Source organism: Siphateles boraxobius, unplaced genomic scaffold (genome assembly GCF_051911475.1).
Source record: "Siphateles boraxobius isolate OS27281-9 unplaced genomic scaffold, OSU_SipBor_1 1, whole genome shotgun sequence".
NCBI lineage: Eukaryota > Metazoa > Chordata > Actinopteri > Cypriniformes > Leuciscidae > Siphateles > Siphateles boraxobius.
The window spans coordinates 26,496,326-26,505,000 of NW_027508699.1; the positions used below are offsets into that span (position 1 = coordinate 26,496,326).

General features: G+C 38.2%; 1 protein-coding gene across 2 annotated transcripts in view; it reads right to left on the reverse strand.

The window, feature by feature from the left end:
• brinp2 (bone morphogenetic protein/retinoic acid inducible neural-specific 2) overlaps positions 1-1,464 on the reverse strand; it is a 105,257-nt gene extending 103,793 nt beyond the window's left edge. Inside the window, exon 1 of one of the 2 annotated variants that reach the window (XM_077231645.1) lies at positions 686-1,464. The gene's annotated coding sequence lies outside the window, so the exon portion shown is untranslated. The remainder of the gene's footprint in view (positions 1-685) is intronic. The other variant, XM_077231652.1, reaches the window with a different exon arrangement.
• Positions 1,465-8,675: the final 7,211 nt, after the last annotated feature.

The window sequence follows — 8,675 nt, forward strand, 5'->3', positions numbered from 1 at the left end:
GTGAGTCACTGTAGCTGTGGGGCTGTTTTGTTTTAGCTCTCCACTGCTGTTCGTGTTTTTTTTCTGTATTATGTTCAAAAGCTTCGGAGTGAGGAGAAAGTTTGGAAAGGGAGTTAAGGACTTCTTGCTTGTTTTGAGAGCGCCCCTCTGGGTTATTGTCGTTGTGCAAGGAGCTTGAAACTCTTGGGGCGAGCTCTAGATTTAGTTTGAGAAAGCATTGTGGGATGAAATCAAATCCAGTTTAATGAGATGGAGGCAAATGCCCTGTAGAAGGCTGCTACTACAGTAAAGACTACTATATTTATTACATAAACTCATCATTACTTGTACACTTAATGTATTCCGAAACACTCTGAATTTAGAAATACATAATTAAAACCAAATTAAGTCAATCCTAGTCAAATAGAACCAATGTTGACATCTAAATTAGAGCAACCAACCGTATCCTTTTTTGGGATCCAAAATTAAGTTACCTGCAGTTTACGTTAATCTGACGTAGTTGACTGACACTGCAGCTATCCTTAATCAGATGTAGGAGTGTGCACAGATACCCAACAGATATAAGACCCCACAAATGCTGTAACATTTAAGTCAGGAGATGATTCCAACACAACAAGATGAGCTCAGTGAAGTGGTTAAAACCAATATAGATTGAGTGTCCAATGAACTGTGACAGAATACTCACCCAGACCGTGAAGGGTGGTTTCACTCCTTTCCCTATATCGCTTGTATCCGATCGGCTTGAATCGGCAGTCAGGATGTTGGATTCCAGTGGAGGAATGCAGCTCCCACCCGCTTGGCCCCCCGCCGTACCTCCTCCGCGGTGATTTCACACGGGTTCACTAGGCAGTCAAAAGGGTAATCCAGGCATTGTATTGTTGCTCCGAAGTGAGTGCGCTACCTAAGTGCGCTCTTTATGGGTACAATTAAAGTGTTTGATAGCCATTAGTTGTTTTTCTTTCCTTTTTCTTGATTAAAGATTAAAAGCAAGATGCACAAACTTTGACATCATTTCTTTCAGAATGCAAAGTCCCAGCAAATCGATTTTTGTCCAAGCAGGATAGGTGCAGTTCAGATCTTCTTGAACAATGTGTGATCTTCCAAAACAAGAAAGATCACATCAGATTACAATCAGAAAAATAAATCCATATGAAGCTGATCTCTTCTTTAAACTCATTAGCATTATCCTGCTTCTTCCAAGGCGAAAAACTGCACCTGCCACGGTTGATTTGTGACATCCACTGTCTCTCTCTCTCTCTCTCTCTCTCTCTCTCTCTCTCTCTCTCTCTCTCTCTCTCTCTCTCTCTCTCTTTCTGTGTTTTTCAATGTGTGTGTCCCAGAATGCTACAGCTAGACTTGAGCTGCTCGTGCTGTAGTCATCACTCACTGCCAAGCCCCAAAACGGTGAGCTTCGTGCAGAGGAGAGCTACTCCAAGTCTTTCAGGAAAGCATCTCTTTCTTTTCAACAAGCTCTGTCCAACTGAGACCAGAGGCTCCACCCATTTCACTCTGATTGGCTGAGCCGGCAGCAGGCAGCGATGTGACAAGGAAGGAGAGAGAGAGAGAGAGAGAGAGAGAGAGAGAGAGAGAGAGAGAGAGAGAGAGAGAGAGAGAGAGAGAGAGTGTTTGAGGGGAGGGAGGGAGGGTAGACCGGGCTCTGTGAGCCCTGGAGGGACAGGGTAGCTAATGAAAGCGAAAATGCTTTTCTCCCAATGCTTTAGCCAAATTTGTCTGCTACAAATTTGTTGTGACTCCTGGCAAACTGAATTCATACTGACAAAGACTCCAGTTTCTTAAGGGAGATGTATCTTGTTCTTCATACAATAAAGCCAAAAGTAAGTTCTTGTCAGCCTAGTGCCCTGTTAGTTCCAGATATCTTGGGAATATTGAAGGAAATGCTAAAACTCGTACATCTCATTCTGATGTGGAAACAGTTTGAAGTCAGTGCAGTTGGGTAAAAAGGAAGGACATATTCAAAGCCACTTGAAGGGTAGCATGCAATCTTAGCTGGAAAAAAAAAAACGTAACGCTGCGTTACACCATGTAGGAGACGAGGCCCTTTTTTTTTTAAATGGATGTCAATGGAGTAGAGGCTTCACTACTCTGAATAAACTGCTTTTGTGTGAAAATAGCTTATCATTCAATGAATCGACAGCCCATCGGCTAATCTGCAACATGTTTCCTCTTAAACATTCGATTTGGATTGATCTATTTTTAGAGTTTACTCCGAAAAAAAATGCTGTTTTATGAGAGAAGTCAAAGACCATTGCGTGACAGGTATGATTTCTCATTCATTTTTTATGGTATCTGCAAACAGTGATTGACTGTCGCACAACTCTGAGCAAAATTCAATGGCATCAATGCTGTAATGCTATTGGTGTATCAATGAATTAATGAATGAATGAATGAGGCACACAAGATCCAAGTTTGCCTTTATGCTTTTTCCGATGGTAGAGCCACGGACCCAAGTTTCTCCCAATAATACGACCATCTATTACTGTATTTCATAAAATATCCTCATATTTTCTATGAGAAATTATCATTTATCTTGCACAGTAATTGCTGAGTTTATTTTTCTTTCCAAAAACTAGTTGTAAAACTTGGGATGTTGAGATATAAAAAAAAAAATCTTTAAAAAAGCATAGATTTGTGGTGTTTAATGGACGTGAGATAGAAACTGATAAGTTTGTCAGGACACATAAATACAAACAATAAAAAAAAAAACATTGTGAGATTGTGAGAGATAAGGTCATTGTTACATATAAAGTAACATTGTGAGATATAAAATCACAATAATAAGAATTAAGTTTACTTTTTGTCACATATACATTTAGATTGAGGCGTATACTTTTAAATTATGATATATTAAGTCTCACTTGTGAAAAATAAGGTCATTATAACCTTTCTCCCCCTTTACAGGCAGATTAATGATATTTCGGTGCTTGGCTCAGTTATGCTTCACGGCGTACACTACTTAATTACCAGTCTAGATAATTTTGACCAGTGCTGACATTATGTATGGTTGACAACTATTCTTATCCATCCCAACTGAGTGAGATTTTCCCGGCTTCCAACTGGAACATTTTCTGCATATCATTTGTCTCTGCCTGGGCTTGATAAAAATAAGCTAGGTCTGTTTGTGCCAGAAGCATTGCATTTCTGTTTGCTTTATAAACCTTGCCACTCTTGTGCAACTGCACAAGTTATCAGTCTAAAGAAAATACAGCAAAGTAAAGCAAAAGTGTTGAAGTAAGCTAAGGTAGTGTATTAAGAGTAAGATAGAGAAAAGATGGGTTAAGGCCCCGGGGTAAGATGCAGACCCGTCGCCAGACCTCAGTCTTAAGGGGGGCATGTGAAATGCATGGGGGGGGGGGGGGACCAGGTCGCCTATAGCCTACACCACATTACATAGAAGGAATGTTATGAATATCCATAAAACACTTGACTATACAACATATTAGATGTAACACCAGAAGCATCTCTCAAACATTGCATTTTAAAGCAGTCAACAGAGAGATATGCATTGCCATGAGACACACACACGCACGCACATACACTCGCACAGAGACTTTGAATCTACCGGTAGAGTGGAGGCAGCGCTGTCCTCTCTCCAGTCCCTCCTGTCAGTACAGCGGGAGGCGGCGTTTCTCCAAGCATAACCTCCTCATCGAAGTATTCTTCCACTCGGAAGCAACTGAAGCGAGTATGCCGGGGAAACCTCGTTTTGAAACAGCTTTCAAAAATGCGCGGCTTAGTTGTACGTCACGTACGTAGCCTAACGTTATTTTTAGTAAGGCCGTGATAGGCGCTGTTGCAGTGTAGATTCCCATCAATCAAATAAAATCACGCCATTGTTTCTTTATATTTTTAACGTTTTAATGATAAAGAATGCAACACAAAATGAGCAACTATGATAATATTAAAATTAAATTATCTGTGCCTCAAGTGGGGGGGCACAAGCATTTTTTGGGGCGGGCCCGGCCCCCTATGGCCCGCCCATAGAGACGGGTCTGGTAAGATGTCTGTCTGCCTTTAATTTTCCTCTTGATCATAGATATTTTTCAGCATATTTGGCTGTGCTCATCAACCTCAACATTTATAGATTAGATTTATTCCACTGAATCACAAGAACAGTTTATTTTATTGCTGTGGGGTGGCTAAGCTGAATTTTCAGCATCATTACTCCAGTCTTCTGTGTCACATGATCCTTCAGATATTATTCCAATATGCTGATTTTGTGCTCAATGTTGAAAACCGTTGTGCTGCTTAATATTTTTGTGGAAACCATAGTACTTTTTTTTATTTATTATTTTTTTAGGATTTTTTAATGTGTCTCAAAACTGCTCGTACATAGGGAGTTGAAGATCCAAATGCAGCCTTTATTTCAGATTAAACTAGAATCAGGCAATAGGTCAAGAACACAGGCAAACCATCCAAACATAAAACACGGTCAAAGGGGCAGAGGCAAAACCAGAGAAATCCAATGCTCAGAAGAATTGCAGTGTGACAGGCAAGACTTTGCAGTTGATGGGCCCCATTGACTTCCATAGAATGGAAAAAAAATACTATGGAAGTCATTGGGCTCTTCAACTGTTTGGACCAAAATTCTTCACAATATTTTCTTTTGTGTTCAGCAGAAGAAAGAAATTCATAAAGGTTTGGAACAACTTGAGGGTGAGTAAATGATGACAGAATTTTCACTTTTGGGTAAACTATCCCCCTATAAACCTTTTGTTTCTTTTTGTTCTTTGTAAGTTCTCATTGTGATTTTACGGTTGTTCTGCTCCTGTTTCTAAGTATTTTGAGCTTTGTTTAATAAACATATTGACACTGCTGTAAATAGATTCTTTTCTTCACGTTTGTGCAAACGTTTGTGACAATCCCAAACTTTTGAACTATATTTATTTTTGAAGAATTTATGAGCATGCTGGCTTGTGTTCCCCGTCTTTCCATACATTTGTTAGAATACTGTACAGAATACAGTTTTTTTGCAATCATGACTTTGCCTGATGCTAAAACAATGAACAAACTTTAACTTCTTACTGAAAATAATAGTACCCCCCCCCCCCCCCCATTTTTAGCTGTTTAATATGCTAATTGTTGGAAAGCATTTTTGATGTGTATTCTAAAATGTTACTCTTAAAAGTAACCACAAGATAAGTCAATAGAAGACATAAAAAGTAGGGGTGTAACGATACCCTCATGTCACGATTCCATACATATCATGATACTGAACTCACGATACAATATTTTTGCGATACTCCAAGACATATGATAAAAGGTTAACAAAAAATGTACTGTTGATTAAAATGCTGAATTTGGTATTACATTGGGGGTGTAAATGAATAGGCTTGGACTTGGTGCTGATAACCCTATGCACAGGACAATAGTGACACCAGAATAACAATATTAATGATTCTGAATCTGAAGCTGAAAAAACAGAGTTATTTTAGACGAATATGCTTGCGCTCTATCACTAGATATATTTAAGACTATAGATATATTTGAAGACTAGGATATATTTAAAATAATTTAGGCCACTTTCACTGGTAACATAAGACATTTGGCATTATCAGGACCCACAAATATTCCCCCAAGCATTGGGGATAGTTTACATTATAGTAGTTTAATGTACTACTGACACTAAAACTCTGTAAACTTGAATTCTTTTTTCACACAGTAATTTTCATTTTGGGTGAACAACCCATGATACATATTGTCACTATCCACGATACATATTGTTGCATTTTTGTATTGCGATATATTGTGACACAATATATTGTTACACCCATAATAATAAGCTTTGAGTGGCAGTTTCAGGCACCACCATCTGACAGTCTAAACAAACCTCTAATTAAGAGATTGTTAACGTGACCGGGCCTTCAAAACAACAGTCACAATAATATTCTACAACGTTAACTCCTTTCTATTTGAAGCGCAATGGTCCGTCTCAGTGTACAGGGCTATAATATCACATTAACGGCTCTGGCTTTTCATCAAATGTGATACCTGGAATAGATATTGGTTCAGTTTTCACCGCTTCAATGTCACTGCAGTGAGGCAAAGACAATTAAGGTGTATAAATATGTAAATATGGGAGGACACCTCACTAGGAGTCAGGTAATGACATTTTCAGCCCTGGTTTGGTTTATTCCCCAGTCGTCCCAAATTAGAAACCTTAATGACGACCAATAGGCCACAGATGGTCAAACTCTAGGGTACACGAGTCCCCTGATCTCCTTCTGCTTCTTGCAGCATCACTTTTACGTGCCAACAATGCATTACCTTGCCAGCTGCCGCATGCTCAAGGGGGTAATCATTACCTTGAGTAGAAGGTCAATCCATGGCAGCGTTTGCCAGTGAGATCATGGCCCAGACTGCATTTGGAGACTGGCAAACTGAACAACAAGGGTGATTCATCTTTGGGGCTGAGGGGGCAGATACTCCCTGTCGCTATTTGTCTTGTGACGTTGACATATAAAAAACACTCAGAGGGCACAATCTCTGTAGAGAAACCTGGCGGATGTCCGCAGTCAGTCTGGACGAGACCTCCTGATGTCTTTTCTATCTCTTTGTGTCTCTTTTGCATCAAGACTTGTTTGGCTGAGCGTTACTTCACAGATTCATAGGAGATAAATTATATTTGTTGAACATTTGAGAGATGAATATGAAGTAATCTAATTGTGCTAATGTCATAACACTGATCTTTAGCATTTACAACCTGAATGACTGCGATCAGCATATGTCAGGGCTTTTGGTTTGACTCTTAGGGAATAAATCTAATTCGAAATCTCGTTAACCCATGTACAAACTGTTGTTGTTTACAAGCGTATGCGTCTAGTAATAATATTTTCATCATAATTTTGAATCAAATAACATTAGACTACAGAATAACATGTTTTTTTTGCTAGCATACAAATTTATTTGTTCTGAAAAATGTCAAAAAGGTTGCAGTTCATGCCAATCACATGATCTTCTGTGACAGTGACTGGACTTATCAAATTATTCATATATTTATTTTCCAGTTTTCTGCATGCACAACATAACTGACTGAAAAAACTGGCAATATAAAAAAAATTATGGATTTTTGAAGAAGCATTTGAAGAATATCAAACAGTCACGAGTATGTGTAATGATACTCAAAATACAAGAACAGATACCTGTATAAAATGTAACACTCAAACATTCTTGCTTTTATACATTAACTCATTTACACAATACAAATAACTTAAGACTTATCAATTCTTGAACAGCAATTTCAAATCCTCACCTCGTGAATTTTTCTTGTGTGTGCTGTCTCAGCACAATCTTATGCAGCGTTTTTTGTTTTTCTCCAGCTAATTGGTTAAGGTATAAACCTTGTACATGAGGGGAGGAAAGTCCCTCATTTTGTTAAACATCTGGCCTGTATTACTGCTTCCACATGGCTGGAAAGACACCTACCAGTAGAAAAATCACATGTGTTACAGAGTACGGTGTCTGTAGTAGAACGTCTCTTAGCAGGAATGAACTATAAGGAAGATGTTTCACAGAACATGTAGTAGTTTAAAGGCTACTGTTTAAGCGATGGCTGTTAGCTAATAAGAGCCACTGAGCATGATATAATAAATTTTATGTGTATATACTAATGATTTTCATATATGAGAATTATTTAGAGATTGCTAAACCTAACCAAATATGTGATCTTTAATTTTCCAGCAGTACTTGAACATAATCTTTCATCTAGTGCTATTTTTCAGAACTATTGTCTGTCCTCTATTAAAGTGCAGTCATACTGTTTGAAGATCATTTTGTGAGCTGTTTAAATCAGCGGGAAACACTTTGCAGCCGTAATTGAGAAATGGCTAGCACAATTTTATGAAGTACTAATTGCTCGGCTAAAAACCCTTTCAGTTTCTTCCTTTCTGAACTTTTTAAAGAAATCTGAGGATGTTTGATAGCATGTAGTGCCATGACAACCTAAAAGAAGCTTGTATTTGACATTTTGAAAGAATCTGCATAGATGTGGACATGGTGTGCTGTACATTGTGATGTTGAGTATGATTTGTTTTTAGAAAAGAAGCTTATTTCTAATCCCTGCTTCACACCATTTTTAAAATGCAAGGACATTTTATTAAGCATAAGAACAATATGCTGGATCTCCTAAGGTTGCAAATCCCTGAGTGATAATTGTTTATGTCAAATATAGTCTGCTGTTAAGCCTTACAGAAAACATGTGGAAATATTGTTTTCTAAATCTACCAACTGGCTTGCATGAGGTTGCCATGGCTATCACAAGGGCCAACACAAATGCAAAAAAATGCAGAAAACAGAAGATGCCAATGCACAACATAGATTCCTAAGGTCACAAAGAGGTTCTTTGAAGGCGTAATTCATGGTCTCCTGTTCTAGTAAAACATTGTGTTTTCATGTTCCTTAACTCTAGTGTCTCAGGAACATTTTCAGTGATATATTTCTTTCACCACAGAGCATGATTTTTTACAGTATTTTTTCTGTCACTATCATAAACCACAGCGCATGCAGTTTAAGATTTGCTTTTGAATGTGCTCTACCAAGCAATGAAATTTTGAAAAGGTGTCACTTTTTAAAAATATGTTTTGGTTGCTATTTCCAGTTTAGGAATATTTACAGAGTGGCTTGCTCAGATTAAATTTTCATTGGATTGTATATTATGT